Source organism: Monodelphis domestica, chromosome 8 (genome assembly GCF_027887165.1).
Source record: "Monodelphis domestica isolate mMonDom1 chromosome 8, mMonDom1.pri, whole genome shotgun sequence".
NCBI lineage: Eukaryota > Metazoa > Chordata > Mammalia > Didelphimorphia > Didelphidae > Monodelphis > Monodelphis domestica.
Window position 1 is genome coordinate 95022774 of NC_077234.1, and position 22215 is coordinate 95044988.

General features: G+C 46.4%; 1 protein-coding gene across 4 annotated transcripts in view; it reads left to right on the top strand.

Moving 5' to 3' along the window:
• The window catches only part of TSC22D1 (TSC22 domain family member 1), a 149992-nt gene that overhangs the window by 116799 nt on the left and 10978 nt on the right, over positions 1-22215 (top strand). The window contains exon 1 of one of the 4 annotated variants that reach the window (XM_056808444.1): positions 4777-4873. The exons of the other annotated variants lie outside the window; for them this stretch is intronic. The gene's annotated coding sequence lies outside the window, so the exon portion shown is untranslated. Of the gene's footprint in view, positions 1-4776; positions 4874-22215 lie in introns of those variants that run through there. 4 annotated transcript variants of the gene reach the window in all.

The window sequence follows — 22215 nt, forward strand, 5'->3', positions numbered from 1 at the left end:
TCTGTTCTGCTTGGTATTTCTGTTAGCCACTTGGTTATAACCATAGATAAAGCCCTTACGGAAGAGAGAGAGCCCTGGGGAGGGCAGTCAGAGGCCTAAACGAGCTTTCTCCGAGTAGGAAAATGGGCAAAATCTAACAAGATGCCATTTAAAGGGAATACATCGAAAGTTCTATCCTTGAGGTCAGAACATAAACTTCACAAGTGTAAAATGGTGCAGAGATGGCTAGGCAACAGCAGCCAAGCAAAAAAGATCTGTGTTTCCTTTCTACAGATTTAATGTGAAGTCAATAGCCACTTTGGGAGCTTTGGCTTCTCTGCTTGATGCCACATTTTTAGAAAGCCGTGGTCCAGAAGAGGGTCTGCAGACCATACTGGAGAAAGACAGCTTGAAGAAACTAGGGATATTGGGGTTGGGAGAAAAGTATTTGAAGGCCTCAGATGTGGAAAGAGGATGGGGCTGATTTTACGTGGCCCCAGAAGGGAGAACTTGGGGCAGTGGTTTGTAGACGGGCACATTTCAGCTCAGCATAAGGAAAAACCTTCCTGATGACAGCTTTCTAAAAGCGTGATGGCCTCATGAAATAATAGTGGGCTTCAGAGTCCTAGAGGTCTTTAAGTAGAGGCTAGACCGCCATTTGTCAAGGACCTTGTCCAGGTGATTATTGTTGAGGTTTGTGTTAGAAGAGATGACCTTCAAGACCTTTTCTGACTCTCGTTCTGTTCTTTTTGATGAGGAACATCCCGAAGGACTAAACTGAATTAATTTTGTAGAAGCTGAAGTTAGTAAATAAATGGGCACCGTTTCTCCTCTTTTTATTTCTACCCCTTCTTGAAATAAAATATTCATAATCTCATAGAAGAACTCTCAAACTTGCTAATATTTCTTATGTACCAAAGGGGACCAGAAAGCAGCCTTGAAACATGGTGTATTTTGCAATGTTTTCCATGTTCTGCATTGCCAGATGGAGAAAGTCAAACCTAATGCAAAATTCATGATACTCTGAAGTGTAGATTTTAAATGAGCTCTTGGCCCTTTAAAAAGTTAATTTCCTTTAACTTATGGCGTTCAAGAAGCATACTCTTCTGAGTTAACTAAAGAATAAGATTTTGAAATTATAAAATAAAATAACTCAAGATACTGCAGAAATTTTCCATCAGGATTGGTCATAAAATCCCTACCCTGAACTTGTAGTGCCATCTAGTGGACATTGTTGAATTTGCAGCCAGATTGATTTAATCTGGTAACATTTTATTATTTATTATTTAGCATTTAGCATTTTCAGTTCATTTCTGCCGGATTAGCCTTCACAAAATTCTTTTCTTGTTCTAATTCTGCCCTGTACTGGCAACAGGGAAGTGACTGAGAAATAACAAGCAACTTCAGGAAGCCATGTTGAAAAATTTGGTTTTATGGTTCTTTTCAGAATTTAAAGATCTCTTTTTGGAAAAAGAAAAAAATAACCCAAACACTTTATAAAGTGCCTATAAAGGGGGTGAGTAAATTTGGAGTCATTCGATATTCAGACATTTCCAGCACAAGCGCTAGTTTTGTGAGGCATTGCTGTATCATTTCCAAGCAGAAAGAGAATACATTTATTTTCCTTCATGTACCACAAGGTGGCAGGATGGGATTATTACAAACAGAGCTGATAACAGCTGTATGATCCTTAATCCTTTAGCTCTGTGACACGTTCTTTTTTTCTTTTTCAGTTTAATAACAAATTTCCATAAATGTCTTTCTGAAGTTGTATGATCCATAGTGTCTCCCTCCCCACTCCCGGAGCTGACGAGCAAGTCCATGTGGGTTATACATGTATGACGTGACAGATGTTCATTCCTTTGGAAGGCTATAAAATGTGCCCTCTGCGTCCCTGCCTCCTTCCAGAGCACAGTGTTACGTCACTGAGAAAGAAGCCCCCTGGACCACGGAGGCGAGGCGGTGTTTCCTAGGACGCCTTGCTGGCCACGGGCACCTTCACACCCCTTCTCTTGCTCTGGTGTCGGGTCGGGACTTGGACCCTTCTGGCTCAGTGGGACGTTCCCACATTTGTTATCCACGGCACTCTTAGGACTCTGGCTTGCCTCCACGTCGTGATGATGCATCACCGCATTTGAACCTGGGAGAGAGAGACAGAGACAGAGACGGAGAGGGAGAGAGGGAGAGGGGAGAGAGAGACAGAAAGGGAGAGGGGAGAGAGACAGACGGGCAGACAGAGAGAGAGAGACACACACACAGAGACAGAGACAGAGAGGGAGAGAGGGAGAGAGGGAGAGGGGAGAGAGAGACAGAGAAAGGGAGAGGGGAGAGACAGGCAGACAGAGAGAGAGACACACACACACACACACACACAGAGACAGAGACGGAGAGGGAGAGGGGAGAGAGAGAGACAGAAAGGGAGAGGGGAGAAAGAGAGGCAGACAGAGAGAGAGACACACACACACACACAGACACAGAGAGAGACAGACAGAGAGAGAGAAACAGAGAGGGAGAGAAACAGAGAGGGAGCCAGAGACAGAGAGAGAGAGAAACAGAGAGGGAGAGAGAGAGAAACAGAGAAACAGAGAGGGAGACAGAGACAGAGAGAGAGAGAAACAGAGAGGGAGAGAGAGAGAAACAGAGAGACAGAGAGGGAGACAGAGACAGAGAGAGAGAGAAACAGAGAGGGAGAGAGAGAGAAACAGAGAGACAGAGACAGACAGAGAGAGAAACAGAGAGAGAGGGAGAGAGACAGAGACAGACAGACTGACAGAGACAGAGCGAGGGCGAGCACCCCTAATATTACTTTCTGGTCACACGCCTAGTTCTGTGAAGGGAGTGTGAAGCCACCTGTAAGTTGATGGGCGAATTAAAGCGGGCTCGAGGCAGCCCCCTCCAGAGATGGGCGCCCTCCACACACGTATTTGCCTTTGCCGCTCATGGCGCTGTTGCACGTGTGTGCCCAGGACTGCAGCGGTGCCGATTTTGCGGCTCCCACCGTAGACAGCTGGTGGATGGCCGGTGAAGGAGGAACGGACGCGGGAGGAGAGCTGGACGGTGTTTTGCAAGCATGACGAGGCGTCGTTTTCTCCAGGGCCTCCGACATGTTTAGCTTCTATAGAATTCCTGGTCGGCGCAGCTTCAGGCCTGTGTAATGGTTGTCATGAAGCTGTGCCTCAGGAAACCTTTGAACGGCCTGTGTGCTGACCGCGTTGAGCTCTGGGCTCCGTCCCTGAAGCGACCTCAGGCTGCACCGATGACCCGAGGAAAGGGAATGGGCTTCTTGCGGATGGATGAGGGGGCGCGTGGCCCAGGGACCCCTTCCCCGTCCCCCGTTTTTGGAGGGCTCTTGGGGAGCGGCGCTGGCAGCAGGAAGCTGGGGTAACGGCTTCGGGGAGTGAATGTTTTGCCATGAGGGGGCCCTGAGGTCGCAGATGGGGGGCCTGGAAGGGCCGGAGGCTGGGAGGTTTGGGGGAAGTTCTGGGCCTGCTGTGAGGGCTCTGACCGGAGGGTGACCCGCAGACACTCCAGTCGCCCCTTCTTTCCACCCTCCCCTCTCGGTCACTCTGGCTTCTCCTCATCGCGTCCCGCACGCAGTGGGGCGCCCGTCGGTTCCTCTCCTTCTGTCTCCGGGTCTCAAGGTGGGTCGTCTCGGCCCTCGCCAGCCCGTTCAAAGAACGTCTCTATTTCCTCTGATGAGCATATTGGATTTCATCGCGCGTGTCTGGCTCTTCCCCCCGAGTTCGTGTTCGGCACGGAGGGTTTCTTGCTGCAGCGTGGAAGCGTCTGGGCGCTCCGGAGCTCCGGCTTCACTATGGCTGGGGCCGGGCCCGAAGTCGGGAGGGACATGGTTCAAAGGAGCCGAGCTGCTTTGGTCGGGCTCTCCCTTCTGGCCTCACTGGCTGTGAGACCTCTGTAAAATGAGGAGAACCGTATTATCGACCACTTAGGTGATGTTGTGGGGATCCAATGAGATGGTGTAAAGTGTGCGATGAACCTACAGTTCTACCTAACTGGGGGCAGTTAGGTGGCTCAGGGGATAGAGGGCCAGGCCGGAGCCTGGAGGTGCTGGGTTCAAGTTTGGCCTCAGACACTTCCTAGTTGTGTGACCCTGGGCCGCTTGCCTAGCCCTGACCTCTCTCCTATCTTAGAATTGAAATTTAGGATTCTTAATGTTAATAAACAACAAAGTACGTTTTTTTAAAAGAAATTCTCTATGAGTGTAGTTATTAGGCTTTTTTCTCCTTTTTTTTCTTGACTTTTTAGTGCCTTTAGAAAACTTTCTTATGTAAAAATGTGTTTTGTGAAGTTCCAGGCTGCATTGAGTATATGGAGGGAGATCTGGTCTGAACGCCAGGAAGGTCTGGGTTCCCGGGCCTCCCCTTACACCTCCTGGGTGACCCTCGGTAAGCCGCCTGATGTCTGGGGTTCAGGCAGTTCTCTCCACCACAGGGGGCAGAGGGGGCGCCCCTGGCCTTGGGACAGCCCGTTCGGGGCCTCCGCGTGGGGGAAATCCCTCTCCCTGATTCGGCGGGGGAGCAGTGCCACGAGGGATTTTTAACGGTTTTATTCTTGCTGTTTTTCTCATTGGGCCGGCGGGGGAGGGAGGGTGGGAAGGAAAAGGAAAATAAACCGGGTGGGAAAAGTGAAGGAGGGAGAAGAGGGCGAGGGCGATGCCGTCTCCCCACAAACGGGCCCGGCTCCCCCCGGCTGCCTGGCAGGCTGGAGTGCTGCCGTACCGCCTCATTCTTTGTCTCCCTCTACATTCTACCCCCCTGTGGCAGTTGGGAACATTCATGTGACCTCCGCAACAGCCAGAGGAAAAGGCACCTTGCCCGGGCGGCTCCTGTCCGGCTGACCCCGCCGCCCCACCGCAGCCGCCTTCTTGATTCAAGTCAGTAGCTTTGGGAATGGGGTCGAAACTCTGGGCTCCCTTCCCGGAGAAGCCAGGGGGTCGCTGGGGGGGGCAAGGGCGCAGGATGGTGTCTGAAGGACCTTGTGAGACGCTCCCTGTCTCTCCCTCCCGGCCTGGCCCAGAGAGCCATCCCCCGTCATGAGTAACATAAAGGGGGGGGCGGAGGAGCCGGTCCCCCCCACTGGCCCCCCCATCCCGGAGGCCTCCGCCAGCCCGAGCCTTTGTCCTTCTTCCCCGCCTGCGCGTGTCCCTTCCTGCTTGGCGTCTGTCACGGCGCTGCGCTCCCCCATGGCGACCGTGCGCCCCTCGATGGGCCCTGACCGGAGTGCTGCCGTCCGTATTTGGGTGACGCTGGGGGTCTTCGTGGTCTTTACCTTCCTCGGGCATGCGGCTCCTCCTGGGGTAGCCGAGCGTGGAGGTACTTGGAAGCTTCCTCCTTCCCCCAAAGGCTGGACGGGCTGACTGGGCAGATTCTCGTCTTCGCGTTGTTCTTATTTTATGAGCTGGGCACTCTCTCTAGTCAACGGCTAGATTTTTTCCAGTGTCCTTTTACCCCACTGGCCTTGGCATCCGAAACGCCCAGAAGTTAAAACGCCCACTCCTGCTGAAGTCAGGGCAAGGTTTTCTGCTTCTCTCTATGAACTGAACCGTAAGTTTGTCTGAAGGAACACATTCGAGTTACGCTTCAGTTAAGAACATCTCTATAATTTAAGAACAGTTGGCCAAAGGATGTTGGCTGGCGTAGCGCCTTACCAGTGAAATACGAACTCACGGCTCACCAGAATATTTAAAAGGCTTTAAACTTTAAACTGCACAACCTAAATGTCTTTTTCTTGGTTTTTATCGTAGAGCACTTGCGATGGCTAATGATATCTCTTCTGATATGTGTTTTTTAAAAAAGAATTCTTAACTTTAAAATGAGTTTTGTCTAAACAATAACTTAAAATTTCTGAAAATCTGAATGCTTCAAATGTTATTTATGTTCCTGTGAAAGGCATCCGGCCTCCGTTGTCCATAGACCACGGCATTGGATGTGGGTGATAAACCAACTCAGAATTTCAACTTTTTGCTGCAGAATTCTAAATGAGTAGTTTCTGTCTCCGTATGGGTCAGTCCTTCCTTCCATCCCTTAGTAGGCTGGCGATTTTTATTGGCATGGTCCTCTGAACTGAGCTCCCGTGGGAACGCCTGCTCATAACTTTTGCCTCTCCTGACCTCCTACTTTTCTTCTATCCTCCCCCCTTTCTTTTTACCATTCCACTCCCCATTTCCTTCTCCTCCGTCTTACTTGATGCTTTCCCTCACCCCGTTGCACCTCTTATTTTTCATCGCTGCTCAGTCTCCCTGTGCTGGGGTCCCAAATAACCATAAAGGTTCCCCACTACAGGCACAATACCGATCCCCACGCTGCATTCTTCTGTAGAACTGAAAAAAACTTCCCTTGGGTACTTTAAATCAACATTTTCCAACCATTTATCTCTAGACATTTTTATCTGCCTACCTAACTTAAATGACTAAAATTCTTTACTTCTTAAAATCTACAAACTTAAAAAGCCTCCTTTTCTTGCTTTTCATGTCCGAGCCTTCCCCTCCTGGCCTCGTCTGTCTCTTCTCTCTCTACTCGAGTCTATGGGGGGCAGATGTCTTTGGGAGAAAATGCTGCTATTTTGCCCATCTTCAGTATAGTTTGGTTTGGAAGCACCCGCTGAAGCCACTCACTTATCATCATCATCATCTGATGCTTGCGTGCTTCCTGTGTGGTCCTCACGAGGCAAGATAAGAGGAATAAAGACACCATCCCTGTCTTTGAGATTATGGTATAATTGTGAGATGTGGTATAATAAAATCTGTCTGCATCTCTATGCTGCCTTATATTGTGGCCTATTAAATGGAAGAAAGGAAGTTGTAAAAACCATCTCGGGTCTCGTCCTTTAGACCCAAGGGCTGCTAGGTGGCCCAGTGGGATAAAGCACTGGACCCAGAAGCCCTGAATTCAAGTCCAGCCTCAGACACTTGCTAGCTGTGTGACCCTTGGGCAGGTCACTTACTTGTTCTTTGCCTCAATTCCTCCTCCATAAAGGGGGTAGTAATAATAGCACCTCCCCTCCAGGGTTGTGGGGAGGTTCAAATGAGATACTGGTTTTTAGTTCTGTTTGTAAACTCTAACCTTCTGTCTTAGAGTCAACACTGTGTATTGGTTCTAAGACAGAGGAATGGTAAGGGCTAGGCCATGGGGGTCAAGTGACTTGCCCAGGGTCACACAGCTGGGAAGTGTCTGAGGCCAGATTAGAACCCAGGACCTCCCATCTCTAAGTCTGGCTCTCCATCCACTGAACCACCCAGCGGCCCCCAGTACGTCATCGGTGCTTAGGACTATTTTCTCTCTTGCCTCTCTGGAAATTCTCTAGGCTAGACTTAGTTGAGGCCATGGCAGGGACAGCAACTCCCTGAGGGGCTCGATGCAGGGGACCCAGAGAAAGGGAGAGGATGGCCTGACGCACTCCCAAGTAAGCTTTTAGCCCATGTGCTCATGGAACAAGAAACAATCTGGTAGAGGATCCCTAGCCCAGGACAGGGAGGGAGAGCATCGGGTGGCCCTTCATTAGGGAGTCAGTGAAAGAAGGACAGCTGAGCATCTCCTGGGCGGGTCTAGACTGTGGTCTGGAAGAACGAGGGACTGGGGGGAAGGTGGCCGTGTGGGACAGAGAGATCCCCGAGGAAGCCTCAGATTGGGGGGTGCCCAGAGAAGGTCAGCTTGCTGCCACCGCCGCGGCTTTTTCCTGGGAAATCTCTCTCCGCCCAGCGAGTCCCGTCCTACCCCCAGGCTCCCGGCACCCCAAGGCCCCTGGGCCACCCCCTCGGGTTCCTGGGCAGCCCAGGAGAGGTGCCAGCGCTAGGGTTCCCAGCCTGATGCTGGGGAGTTTGCCGTGGCCTGCGCCACGGGTCCGACTCTGAATTCTCCATCCTCCCTGCCCTTCCCACGTTCCCGCCGGAGCCCTTTCCCGGCAGCAGGCTGCTCTTCGCGTCCTTCCATACTAACAAGCGTGTCGCTCTTTCTCGGAGAGCCTCTTGACCAGGGTTTTGCTATTGCCATTGGACAAAAAGCAGGGCCTCGCTGGCGCCACGAGCCTCCAGAAGGCCGTCCTGGCCGTCCTCTTTCCTCTTTGTCTGTCATCCCGGTCCTGAAAAGAAAAGTATTCTATTTCCATTTAAGTAAACCGAGCGCGATGTGCCTCGTCTGCAGGAGCTCTCGCAGCTGATGGGGAGACAGTCAGAGCAGGGGTTCTCTTCTAAGAAAACTGGGAGTGCCGGCATGGCTGGAGGCCTAGGAACGGGCTCCATAGACCTTGATTTTCTGTGGAAAAAAGAATTTGATGTTTAAATCGTGCCTACAGTCTTGTTTCACTCGTGTGAAAGCTGCCGTTTGTATCTCGGGCGAGCAAACATTTATCAAGCGCTCCCGTGTGCTGGGCAAAGCGTGCCCGACCAGGCCTACCCCAAACGTGCAGAGTAGAGGGGTGGGAGCCGAGAGGCGGGCCAGAGGGAACGTTTCAGATAGAAGAAGAGCCGCTTCCCCATGGCGGCAGTCGGTGGAGGGGAGACAGCCCACCCAGAGGCAGGAGGAAGGGCATGGGGGGGAGGCAAGTTCAGATCAGACTGGTGCAAGCTGGGTAACACCGGGAAAGTCTCTTAGTCTTCCTCAGCTCCAGTTAACTCATCTGTAAAATGGGGATAACAACACCTCCTAAGTTTGCTGTCTCATGCTTTCTACTCCTGTGACTTTGGGCAAGCCTCTTGGAGGGCTTCCGCTTTCTCATCCCTAAAATGGGAGGATCAAATCAGGGCTCTGTAGAGACTGTGACCTCCAGGATCTATTAGGTGATTGTACGTACAAATGATTATGTGAAGTGGGAGCCAGCCTTAAAGTGCTCTACCAGTGTCCGCTGTCCTGACGATTAAGCTTAGGTCCCCTGGGGGAAATGATTAATTTTCAATTTCTTTTTCTTTCATGATTTGCTCCACTGCTTGGTTTGCGTTCCTCCACAATTATGATATACATCTTCTTATACATTCCTCCCCTCAATATAGGTAAGCACTTTTTCATCTGTTTTCATTCAGTTATATTTTGAAGTAGAATTAATATTATTTTGTAGATTTTTTATTTTATTGTCACATCTCCATCTCTGACACAATCAAAGTCTTTCCCCAAAAGCTGAGTTGTGCTACTCCGGGGACGGGACAGTGTCCTGTCTTTTTTAAAAATTGTATTTAATTAATTAATTTAGAATATTTTTCCATGGTTACAAGATTCATATTCTTTCCCTGCCCTTCCTCACCCCCCTCCCAAAGCCGACGCGCAATTTCTCTGGGTTTTACATGTGTCATTGATCAAGACCTATTTCCATATTATTGATATTTATACTAGGGTGATCGTGTAGAGTCTACTTTCCCAGTCATAGCCCCATCAACCCATGTGATCAGTCAGTCGTTTTTCTTCTCTGTTTCTACTCCCACAGTTCTTTCTCTGGATGTGGATAGCATTCTTTCTCACAAGTCCCTCAGAATTGTCCTGGATCATTGCATTGCTGCTAGTAGAGAAGTCCATTGTTAGATTGTGCCACAGTGTGTCAGTCTCTGTGTACAATGTTCTCTTGGTTCTGCTCCTCTCGCTCTGCATCACTTCCTGGAGGTTGTTCCAGTCTCCATGGAATTCCTCCACTTTATTATTCCTTTGAGCACAATAGTATTCCATCACCAACAGATACCACAGTTTGTTCAGCCATTCCCCAATTGATGGGCATCCCCTCATTTTCCAGTTTTGGGCCACCACAAAGAGCGCAGCCATGAATATTTTGGTACAAGTCTTTATGGTCTCTTTGGGGTACAAACCCAGCAGTGCTAAACGGCGTCCCTTCTCACTAGGAGTAGGAGAACCATGGACTTGGACGAAGCATAGGCCGTCCTGAGCCTGAGGTCAGAGCGGGCTCCTCCCGCCATGGCAAAGTGTGATGGGACTCTCAAGGGGAACTTTGAGGGGACCTGGCACATTGCTCCAGAGAGTGAGCCCTCTGTAGGGATCACAGATCATTGGAGCAAGTCTGCAAGAGGACCTCGTTCTTAGTGTCAGCAGAGCAGGGGATGGGGAGGGGGGGGGACAGCTTCTCCAGAGGAACCCTTTCCGCCGGCCCTCGCTTCACTCCCATCAGGCACTGGGACCTGCGTGCACATGATCCCCTGGAACAACGCCTCGCCAACTACTGTAGGCTAGACTGGTGCAGGATCTCCGTTGTCAGGCTCCTCAGAGGCTCTCTAGGCCCACTGCAGGGGCGCAAGAGGCCCCTCGACAACACGGGGCCATCCAGCCTCCACCTAGAGGCCTTCGTGAGGAGGAGAGGAGTTCCAGGGTCGCCCCCCCCCTCCCCCCCCCGCTTCTGGACGACTTGAGTTGCTCAGAATTCTAGTGAGTCTGATGCTTCTCTTCTCCATAGGCCGGCCCTCTGCGGTGAAGTGGAACTCTATTCCTTTTCCCCACAAGAGCTCTTCACATAGCTGAAGAGCGCCTTCAAAGCCAGGCCTTCTCAAGCGGAATATCCCAGCAGGCGGTGCGTGCTTCGCTGAAGCAGCCCTGGGCTGAAAGCCTGGCTCTGGCCCTTCCTTTGTGGCCTCCTACGAGGCTTCGTAACCCACCTGGGCCTCCGTTTCCTCATTGGAGTCGGATCAGCAGAGTCGGGCCTTCACGCGTCTTCTCTTGAACCCTCTCTCAGTACGGCCCAAGAGAGGCACACAGTTAACTCATTGGACAGGAAGCTGAATGGTTGGTCTTCCTTCTCCGAGCTACGTGACCAGGGCTCCCTACCGCTTACTGGTTTAGCCCATCGTAGCTTTTCAGAGCTTGATGCTGCCGTCCAGAGTGTTCTCTCACCGTCCTGCTTTATGTATCGTGGAGCAATAAACTCACGAGGAACAGTCCGATCTCCCCCCAAGCCCCGAACCGTGAGCTCTCCGACCTGGGAAATCCTTCCTTGTTCTGGCCCCCTAATTCATCTGTGCAGCCACTGGGAGAGCCTCGGCCTGCACAGCTGAACCTGCCCTGGTGAACACCACACGGGAGCCTTTTGCTGCTGTTCAGAGTTGGCCTCGGCCTGGTAAGGGTGAGACGAGAGGAGTCTGGAGGAGAGGAAGGCTTTGCGTGGTGCGGGCAGTGCTGGTGGCGTGGGGAGCCATGGGAGGAGCGGGCAGGGGAGAGCTCCTGAGTGACGAGCATGAGCAGCGGGCGCGTCGTACACTGGAGCTTCTTCCCTGTGGCTCTCGAACAGTCCCTCGCCAGGCCTGCGTCGGCGTCAGTCTCAGGCCTTATTTCATTCCATGGAAGATATTGGGGGGGGGGGGGGAATGTTCCTTTTTCTCTCATGGCTGTATCTCGCCAGTTTGTCTTTCTCTGAGCGGCAGGGACACGCCATTTCTGTTGTGCCGATCTCAGTATTTGCTTACCTCTTCTGTTCTGTAATCGTCCGAGGGGAGGGAAGTCTACAACCATTGTCAGGTGCCGAAATCCCTGAAAGTGGCGAGTTCCGGATTAGAGCATCGCCCCTTGCGGATGAGCCTGTCACAGAGTCCCCGTTTCTGTGAAGAGGCTCGCTACGGGGCCTGTCCACATCGGCACTGGACGCAGCCTACTGGCAGAATAGGATTGTTGTGCGAGAAATGCCCCGGGAACCTTCCGTTCAAATCTCTGCAAATGGCAAGAATCGTTTTTCATAGTCGTATCTCTTATAGCACAAATAACTTAGAAAAAATACATTTCCTCAGAGGATGTGCGCATGAGCTTCTGTCCTCCGCTTGCCTTGATAATAGCGTATGAAACCTCTTTAAATGTATGGTTAAAAACCTTAAGTCCTGTTGAAGGTTTTAAAAAACGCTTCTGTAATTCTGAATTTGTCGCTAAAAGCGTGACTGGATCAGAGTGTAGCTCTCCTGTGAGGTGGCTGTTAGGCATAATCAAAAGAAGGTTTGGGAAGATTTTACCCTTTTCTTACTGAAATAAGAGCTCCCAGAAAGGCTACACATGCTGGACTCATTACTTTTTCTCTTTCTATGCTGTTGAGGAGAGGAAGACAATGAAATGACAGAAATGGGCTTTTAAAGAAGATCCTTTTGTCCTTGGTCCTTCCCCTTCCTTGGCCTTATTAAATGATGTATTCATAGCACGCTGTCAACATTTTGACTCAGGCTCTCTTCTTTTGGGCTTCTGACATTTTTAAAGTATGGGCCATTTGCCAAGTTGGGCACATGCCTGGTATAAGAGTATTGATATGTTAAATGTCAATATGCATCTGTTAAAGCGTGTGCATGTGGGCTCTGAAGGTCTTTTAAATATCACTGTTATGTAAAGGTCGTCCCTTTGTGGGTAATTCTTTCAAAAATTTCTTGGGAGCCCAGGAATATCTGTCTTGATCCCAGCCTTCAATTTAATGACATTTTTGAGCAAATGATGTGCAATTAGTTTGTAATTAGGTAAGGTTGAAAAATCCCCCTGACCAGTGTTTTACCCATACCTTCCCTTCTATTTGTTGGCTAAGCAGGGAACCTTTAATATAGCTAAACTTTAATTGCTAACCTTCCCAAGTGCTTGGTAATCACCAAGAGAGAATTTCACGGGGAAAGCATTTGAAAAGAATGCAAGTCCCAACTGTGGTGCTGTGAAAGGGAATTTTTTATTCCCTTTGTCTATTTTTAAGTGAATCGATCAGGCACTTGAAGTGCCCCTACTTAACACTTAGTAAGGTGCTAACCTAGAGAGTTCACACTTAGTCTTCAACAAGTAATCCTAAAAGACCACAAGCACTTTGATTGGTTCCTGAGAGGCAATAGACAGATCTTGCCAGTACCCCGAGTTAGGGTTTGCCGGGGTGGATGACCACAAATGAATCGGCGTCCTTCTAACATTTTACTATCTTCTCACTTTTGGAGCATTTCAACCCCCTACAGATCATGTTTATACTCTCGTTGGCCGAAAGATGATACATATAGGAAGAAGGAGAATGGAAGCCAAATGAAGATTAATTCCCCCTTCCACCTCTTATCATTTCATCACGGTGCGCCATTCACAACCCCTGTGGTCCTTCTTTTCATGGATTGCCAACCTTGGTTAAGTCACCCCCACCCTTGCTTACCTGTCCATGCTTGCATTTTCTTTAGAGGACTTTCTAAAACCTCCATCCCTGTGCATGCCGAGCACATCCATAAGTATCAGCCTGTTGACTGAATTCTTTCCCTTGAATCCTTTTTTTTTATTAGAGTTGTTTGCTTTTATGCCATCAGAATTTTGTTCTTGCACGCTTTCTATTTCTTGGGCTTTAGGTCCACTGTAGAGTTTTAAGCTGTGGGAATCCTTTTCTGCAAACTTGTGATATTTCTCTTCTGTCCGGGGTCTCCGGCCCATAGATACTCCCCTGATGACCCTCCTTCCATTCCTCCCTCTGGTGATCCTAGCTCAGTCCCCTTCCCTCGCTTTCTCATTCTTTGGATCATGGATGTCCTCGCGCGAACCTGTGTTCTTGGTTTGCAGTACTTTTTTACCACCTCCTTTATTCTGTTTTGAATGAGGTGCACTTTCAGGATCCCTGTTTGCTTCATGGTCATTTCTACATGGAAGCTTTCCTGACACTCCTCCTGCCTCCGCTGTGACGAGTCCTCTCTCTCTCCTCAGCTTGTTTTTGTGTCTTCTGTCCTTTATGTATAGATTGTCAGATCCACGAGACTAAGTAAGATCTGTTTCATTGTTGCCTTTATCTCCCCGGCGCTTCACATTGCTCCTAGGACAGCCATTGAATAAGTGTTTGTTGACTGACTATAACATCGTATTTTAGTTATGTAATACTATTCCTCCAAGCTCCACAATAATGATGAGGTGTTATTTGCATCTTTGCATCAGGACTTCTAGCTTCTTGTTTTTTGTTACTCACACTTTGTAGATCATCATCTGAGAATTTGGATTTTCTCTCTTAGGTATTTACATAAGTTATTGATCCTCTCTTTGCCCTGAATCAGTTGTACATTTTATATGACTATAGGATAGTTGAATTGATTCATGTTTTTTCTTATGAAATTTATATTTCAAGAAGCTTCTGGTATGGTATAATCCTGTGTGTCCTGATGAATAGAATCAGCACTAAAGCTATTTTACCTTTTAACTTTTAAACTGAGTTTTATGGTTCCAAATACTTCAAAAACGCTTACTAATGCAGGTACCTGCAACAACACAGCTTAGTAGGACCAACCCTTATATTTCTGTGGCCTCAAAAAATCGCCTTCTAGTGATGAGCTGCAGCTTCTTCAGACGTCACTAGACTCAGCCTCGGATGGAAGTTTATGACTTTGCATATACCCCTTTCTAACCTGTCAGAGCTTAAGTTAGGCTGGCATAGATATTTGTTGAATGAATGAATGAATAGCATTAAAAAATCCAAGGTCATTTCCTTACCATGGGAAATTATGTAATAATATCAAATATGAATAGTATTTATCATTATGAATATGTAATAGGAGTAAATAAAGGACCCTGTAAGGTGCTACCTCAAATCTGCCACTATACCTTTGAAATTAAGAAGTGTTATCCCTTTTTGCATAACAAATACATAGATTTAATTTTTACAATGAACTTTTTTATTTTGGCACTAAGGAAGAAAAGCAGTAGCATGGATGATCTGAAATATTTACTATCGAGAATTTATCTGTTCTTAGTCAAAGTATAAGGAGGGTGGGAAAGATAATTGCCTTGGAAACAAAATCGTAACAAATACAAAGTTCATCCATGCTCAGCAGGCATTTGACTTGGGGAAATGGCAGCCATATACTGAATAAGAAAAGTATGAGAATAATAATGGCCTGATAAGTGTAATGTTCTAAATTCTGCTTATTAATATTAATGGCAGCACGTTCAGTTCCTCTAAATATATTTGGAGGTTCTTCCCCAACCTCTTAAGCGTAATAAATACCTCTGTTATTAATGAACATACCTCATCAACTCCTTCATTGTCCAGAACTTCATTATCAAAGGTAGAAACTAAACTTTAAAAGGTAAAGGATGCATTTCAGGACATCCATTCCATATTTGACCCCTCATCAGAGGACCTACCTAATTCTTTATTTAAACCCTCATAGATGCAGCAGGCTATAGTTTACCCCACCCCACCATCTAGTCTATTAACTTTTAAAAAAACAACATGTTTTAGGTTATAGTTTGTTTGCTGTATTTCAGCATAATTGGTTTTCTGTTAACCCTGTGTATTTTCTTTTAAACTTTAAAAATAGTCTGAGAAGGGATCAATAGGCTTTGCTAGATTGCCAAAGGAGTCTGCAAGACAGGAAAAAAAAACAACCAAACAAATCGTGATCTAAAGGTATGCTCTTACATCTTTAGGCTCCTGCCTCACTTAGCCCGATGGGTAAAGAACTAGATTTGGAGTAGGAGGACTTGCAGTTGGCTCACATCTCTGTTCGTGTCTCTGTGACCTTGGGCAAGCTGCTGAGCCTCTGGGCCTTCTTTTCCTCTGAAACATGAAGAGTTTAGACCCGACGTGGCTTCTAGGGCCACCTCCAGGTTCACATTTTTGCCTTGCTTTTCTCCCACTGTGGGATGCCTGGGTCTTGGATGCCCTCTTGCCAATATGGACCAAAGCCTTGATTCGTAGACTCTTGATTTGAAAGATCACTTCATGTAGCTGCATTTCTTTTCCAAAAAGACAATGACGCCCGTAAGAGTTAAGGGATTTGTCTCAGGACTCACACTTACCAAGAAGAGATTTAGATCCAGGTCCTCTGGCTCCAAATTCAGTGCTCTCTCCTTTAACACCTTCTATGTCCCAAATGACTTGAATAGAAATGTTTTGCCCACCAAAGGATTAGTGAGTTCATGGGATTGAATAGGCAAAAGGCAAGTGAGCAGCTTTCTTAAATTCTTTGCTTTCATAAGGAACAAGAAGTTTCCATTCGCAATTGACTAATGAAATGATTACTGGAAATAATCAGCACATTAGGAAATTGACAAACTAATCCCCAAATGGATGGCGCGACTGCTTGTTGCTGAGGCACGTTTTGTGATTCATTTATTTGAAAATCTCTAAGCAGTCCCTCTCGTATTCTTCTGGTTAGGCTTAGCTTCCCAGCCAGGGACTGTTCAGTTCAGTATTGTGTATTTCTAGAGAGGGGGTAACCCCAGGGATACTGATCTACTCTGTGCATCTCATGGTGGTGCATTTTCTGGGAGTTCATTTCAGGGTCAACAGTATGCATTCACCATTTGGTACATTGTATCTATTTTGTAATAACAGCAAAAGCTTTCAGGATTTCTAACCTTCAACCAATTTTTATTCTGCCTCATCCCTGGCCCTGGTCGAAAGGACTTAATTTAAATACCCATTCCATAGGATAACTTTCTAAATAATTTCTCCAGAATGGCATCTTTTTCCTTTAAATCGTAGGACATTGCTGCAAGCCCAAATTGACTCAGTTTGGGGTTATTTGGTATTGGCTAGCAGCATGTTTTTTCATCTCTTTTAGTGAAAGTTAATGAATTAAAAAGTATGATTCTTGGAGCTATTAAATTTAGCCAAGTCCTGGGAGGATTTTTCATGATGGGAAAGGACTGTACCAAGAGGAGAGTAAGTCAATAAGCGTTGAAGGACCAGGCACTTAGTGTGTGGCGGTGGTTGGCCTATGTCTGAGGACTTGAAGAAAGGCAGAAGGTCCCAGACCTCGAGGAGCTCACCATCTAATGGCAGAGAGAATGTGTGGACAAAATAGGCACAAGATGAATGTGAGGCACTGAGTCAGCGCAGAGAAGACTCTAGGAGTGGGAGGTGTGGAGAAAGGGTTCACGTACACAGAAGGATTTTAGCTGGGATGGGAAAGAGCCTGAGAAGAGAAGGGAGGGAACCAGGCGGCAGCCAGCCAGAGGGAGGCCCGTGCCGTCGGGCCAGGGCTGTGATAAGGAGGGGGAGCACGGGGGCTGCACTGACCGCCTTTTCTGAGACAGCCCGAAGGCATCCTTCCTGCCCACAGATGCCGGTGAGCATGATGGGCAGCCTGAGCGAGTTTGTAGTGGAAGCCAGACGAAGTCATGGAAGGCAACAGATGGGGGAGTGGTCCAAGCAGGGCAAGGGATCTGAGAAGAAGGTTGTGGAGATTTGAAGGGGTTCACCAACAGGTGAAGATGGGGAGGAGAGAAGAGAATAGCTGTTACAGGGGAGGCAGCCTGAGGAAGAAGTGAGGATTTACTGAACTACAGAAGGGCAGCCAGGTGGCACAGTGAAGACTCCTCTCCCTGAATTGAAATCCAGCCTCCATCCTTACTAGCTTTTGACCTTGGGCAAGTCTTGTAACCCTGTTTGCCTCAGTTTCCTCATTTGTAAAATGAGCTGGAGAAGGAAATGGTAAACCTTTGCTTTCTCCTTTGTTAATTGTCTTTTTATTAATTTGGCATAGTACCTGGTAGGTAGATCTCAACAATTGTATTTCTTTTGTTCACACTTAGTTTGATCTGAAATTGAGGTCTTTTTTTCATCTGCCATAGATTTCTATATTTGCTGAGACCTCCAAAATTTTTCCCCAAGTATGGATAACTTTTTCAGACAAACTAGATTGGCCTATTTTTTTCCTCAGAAGATATCTAGGAGCTTTCAAAAACACTGAATACTTAATGAATAGAGACCATAATGATTCTTCAACTCTATCTTTCTATTGCAAGTAAAACAAATACTTTTTTGGTTACATTTCCAACATTGACATCTTGGTTTGAAAAACCTCAATTGGCAATTAGTAAGTGTTGAGTAACTTTCCAATTAAGAAATGTTAAATCATTTAAAAAATTTGTTATTGCAAATTTTAAATCATTCATTCTTCAGGGGTTTTCATTATTTAAAGGAGCTCTGTAATAAATCCTTTTATAAAACAAATGTCTTCTGTAAAGCCAAAACTCACCCTGAACTTATATTTTGTAAAGATAGCATTTTTATTTCTGGTTTGTTTACAACAGGATATATTGATAATTCAGTTCTCACCAAGTCATGTTTAGTCTTAAAATCTGAGCTTTAATTTTTTCAGTGTTGGCTCTTATTTTTAAAACCGTTATTCTTGTTGAAAGATGATGATTTTTATCTCCTCCCTTTCCCTCATCTCCCAATCCTCCGTCTTGGAGTCCTGCAGCATTGCCCACAGATATTGATTCTTCCTTTCCATCCACATCACTCATATCCAAGACTTGATCTTCTCATTACTTTTGCTGCCTCCTAACTGCCAGCCCTACCAGCAGGCTCTTCCCCTTCTAATCCTTCCTAGGTAGCACTTCCAGTTTTATCTTCCTCTTCTTCCCAAGGTCCATCTCCTCCTCACTCTCTGCTGACTTCACATTAGCTCCACAAATAGACCTGCCCCTCGATATTCATCTCTTCCTCTTCCATGTGCCACCCCTGTCTTTGTGGCTCTGCCTTCCCCATTCTTCACAAACCTCCCACCCAAGCCAAAGGACCAAAGTCTTCTTTCCTGTCCCCATTTATTTGTGTCCTTCCCACTCTTCCAAGTCCAGCTAAATTCCGTCAACTTTATGAAATCTCTCCCTCAGTAAAGCCATTTGACCTTTTTCTGCACCTAATAGTTGATGGGATACTTATTTCTATATTGAATGGTTATCTTTTCAGGAATATTATTAGGTTGCCAAACCTAATTCCTGTATGACATTCCTGTATCTGTTACTCTTTTATTCCTCAGCGATAAGCTCGTTCCCTTTCACATAGAAGCTTGTCGGTTAATATTCTATTAGTTGATCCACCACAAGAGGTCAGTGGAGTGGAGCCATATTTATAAGCCTGTAATGGAGCACAGACGTGAGTCACAGGAAGGCCTGAATTTTTTAAGTGGCAAGAACTTGTATCTTGTAAGCCCCGAGAGGACTTAAATATTCTTTCACGTAAATAAATATTCCTATCTTCCAAACCTCAGACTTTGCCAGTGTAAGTCCTGGAACAGAAAAGGGAGAATGAACCTCGCACCCTCCCTAAAGTATAGCAGGTTGCCCAGCTGGAATCAAAAGGGAGGGTAAAAATTGAATTTTGCGTCCTAGCTTTCTCAGTCACCACCCAGGCCTTTGTGAGAGATGGTCCTTGATTCAAGGAGGCAGTGAGATGATCCCAGAGGTGATGTGGGTGAAAATCAGCAGGCAGAGGTCTGGATGAGCTCTCGCTGTCTGTTTTGCTCAAAGAGACGTGCCCAGTCAGTGGGAGAGAGAATTTTCCAGATTCTTTCTTATAGTATTTAAAATCCCTGGGAAAAGCCACGGGTCTCTTAAGTTGGGGAAAATTACAACTAGAAGTGTCTGTAGAAAATCCTTGCCAGCTGCTATGTTTTATCCACTTTTAATGGGGTCTTCAAGCACTCCTTTATTAAATGGAGTTTCAACCCTCTTGGAAACACCCCTGATAGAAAGGTCAGCACCTTTAGAAGGGCTAATACTTGGGAGGGGAAACGTGCTGAATTCACCAAATGTACTCTCCTCTCCCTTTGAGAGTCAGCTGAGGGGCAGTGCCTGAGGAGCTGGCAGTCCTGCTGACCCAGGGACCTGGGGCAGTCTTGAGGGGACAGAGCTACAATTTTCCAAGGGCACTGGCAGGGCACCCGCTGGGGTGGAGTCATTTAAGTCACTGCAGCTAGCCAGGATCCACAACAATGAGCCTGTAATCGCAGGAGGATCCTCAAAGACCACCTCCATGGAGGAAATGCCTATTCTGGCCTTCTGTGCCACGGACGTGTTTATATATGGGCTGAAATCTGGACAACAGCCAGTCTTTTTCTAGCAAGAGCTGTGTTTCCTGCACAAGGGAAGCTCCTAGATTCCTTTCTCGTAACATATAAAGTATCTGGAAAACTGTGGACCTCTGGAAGATGTGGAAAAGAAACATTATCACAAGATAGCAGCCAGCCCAGGGCTGTCAAGTGTAAGTGACTTTGAAGAAAGGATGCTGAATTTGGAGTCAGAAAGCCTGAGTTCAGGTTCACCCCTTGCTTCTTGTTAGCTGTGACCTTGAGCAAGTGATTCTGCCTGTCCATAAAACGAGGGGGTAGGACTAGATCTTTCCCGCCCTCGTTCCTATAAACGATTCTATAAGGCATTGAACTTTTTTAAACCACCCATGTCAGATAGCATGGCCAGATGAGGTTTGTCCTATCATCAAGGCAGAGATAGGACTCAGAAGCCAGTGGGACCCTCATCCTCTCGTGTCTCTTCCCAAAAAAGCATGAGTGTGTCTCCCAGAGTGCATACCCTTGAAAGGAATGACTGTATTCTATTACTAGTTACTTACACAGTAGTGCAAATAAATCTCTACCTTTCCTGAAAGAAAGCAAGAGGCCTGAGTTCTTGCCAGTGATTTAGAGAGGGGCCATCACAGAAACAGGCAAGAATGTCCGGAATGAGAATGACTAGAAATGAAAAGACGGTCTTTACATATTATACAGTTTTCTCTAGGAATAGTCACAGTTCCGAGAATCTGTTTCACCCTCTCTGTTCCCTTCTCTCCAATTCCTGCATCGCCTCCCATCTCTTCCTAACAGATCCTGTATAAGAAAGGTGTTTCCGCGATACCCCATCTCTTATGGAGTGGGCTCTAGTAAATATTTGATGGTCAGTTGATTTTTGTCACATTGATGGCTTCAGTTACCTATCCGCACTCTTCATTACTGAGAGCTGGTCGTCCTGCTTACCCCACGGTATGGCTTGGACTCTTGAGGAAAGATAGATGGCCAAGGTGGCCCTGGAAAGGCCCCCAGCTCTGGTGAAGTAGACTAAGTCACTGAAATCCTAGATAAGGAGCTACAAAATAAAAAGTCAAATGAATGAATGCTGATAAAAGGGAGGAGAAACAAATGGCCTTTCACTGACGGAGTGATTCCCTCTGTGTCTAATCAAAAAGTGATCTCTGTGCCTTATTAACAAGTAGTTACCACCGTACTCTGAACGTGATTCTTGCCCTCCAGGAGTCAATGCATCTTTGATCTTTTAGAATCAGTGATTTCATTACACATACACTCTCCAGTATGGCAGGCCTACACCCCTCTACAACTCTGCTGGAACCGAACATCTTATGAATTTGTAGTCATACTGGTGGGGAACCCATTCAGATTTATCTGAGCTAGTCTTCCTCTTGTGAACATCAAACCCATATTCAAAGCCCTTCTAATTTGCTATGAGATCTGCTAGAACTTATTTTGCTTTGTCAACATAACCTTCAGGAATATTGGTCCTCTTCCACTCCATGAAGAGTGTCATCCTTTGGGTATCTTTTTAAAGCTTTATAAAGAACAATTGTTATTATGGCCTTTATCATAAGAACCAGACTTTTTGAAGCTGTAAATTCAGTTTTCAATTAATTTTTAATTTGCTTTTCCATGACCCCTTATTGATTATAATTTTTATTGCATTATGATCTTAAAAGTTACATTAATTATTTATGCTTTTCTGCATTTGGTTGTGAAGTTTTTATGCTCTAGTTCATGGTAAATTCTTATATATTGACAATGTGCTGCTGAAAAGAAGGTGTATTCCTTTTTATCCCTTTTCCAATTTTCTCCAGATATCTTTTAAATCCAACTTTTAAAAAAATTCATTCACTTCTTTGACTTCTTATTTTTGCTTAGATTTATCTGGTTCTAATAGAAGAAGGTTGAGGTTCCCCCTCCCCAGTATAGTTTTACTGTCTTTCCTCTGTAAACTCTTTTAGTTTTTCCTTTTAAAATCTGGATGCTGTAAATACCATTTGGTGCATATGTGTTAAGTAATGATATTACTTCCAGTTTGTCTTCCTTATCTCTTTTAATCAGATCGGCTTTTGTTTTAGCTTTGTCTGAAATCCTGATTCCTATTCCTGCTTTTTTTTGTCTCAGGTGAAGCCCATTAAATTCTGCTCCATCCCCTTACCTTTCCTTTGTGTGTGTCAACCTGCCTCAAATGTGTTTCTTGCAAACAACATATGATAGAATTCTGGTTTTTAATCCACTGTGCTATCCACTTCCATTTTATAGATGAGTTCATCCCATTTACATTCACAGTTATGATTATCATCTATGTGTTCCTATTCCTCTCCATCTTGTTTTTCTCTTTTATTCCTGGCCTTTTTCCTTTTACTCCTTCCACACCAGTGTTTTGTTTTTAATCATTCCTCCCATTCCCTCTCTCTTATATTACTCCCCTACCCCCCACCTCTTTTCTTATTTTCCTTCTAAGATAGGATTCTATACTCCAATGAATCTGGCTGTTGTTCTCTCTCTCA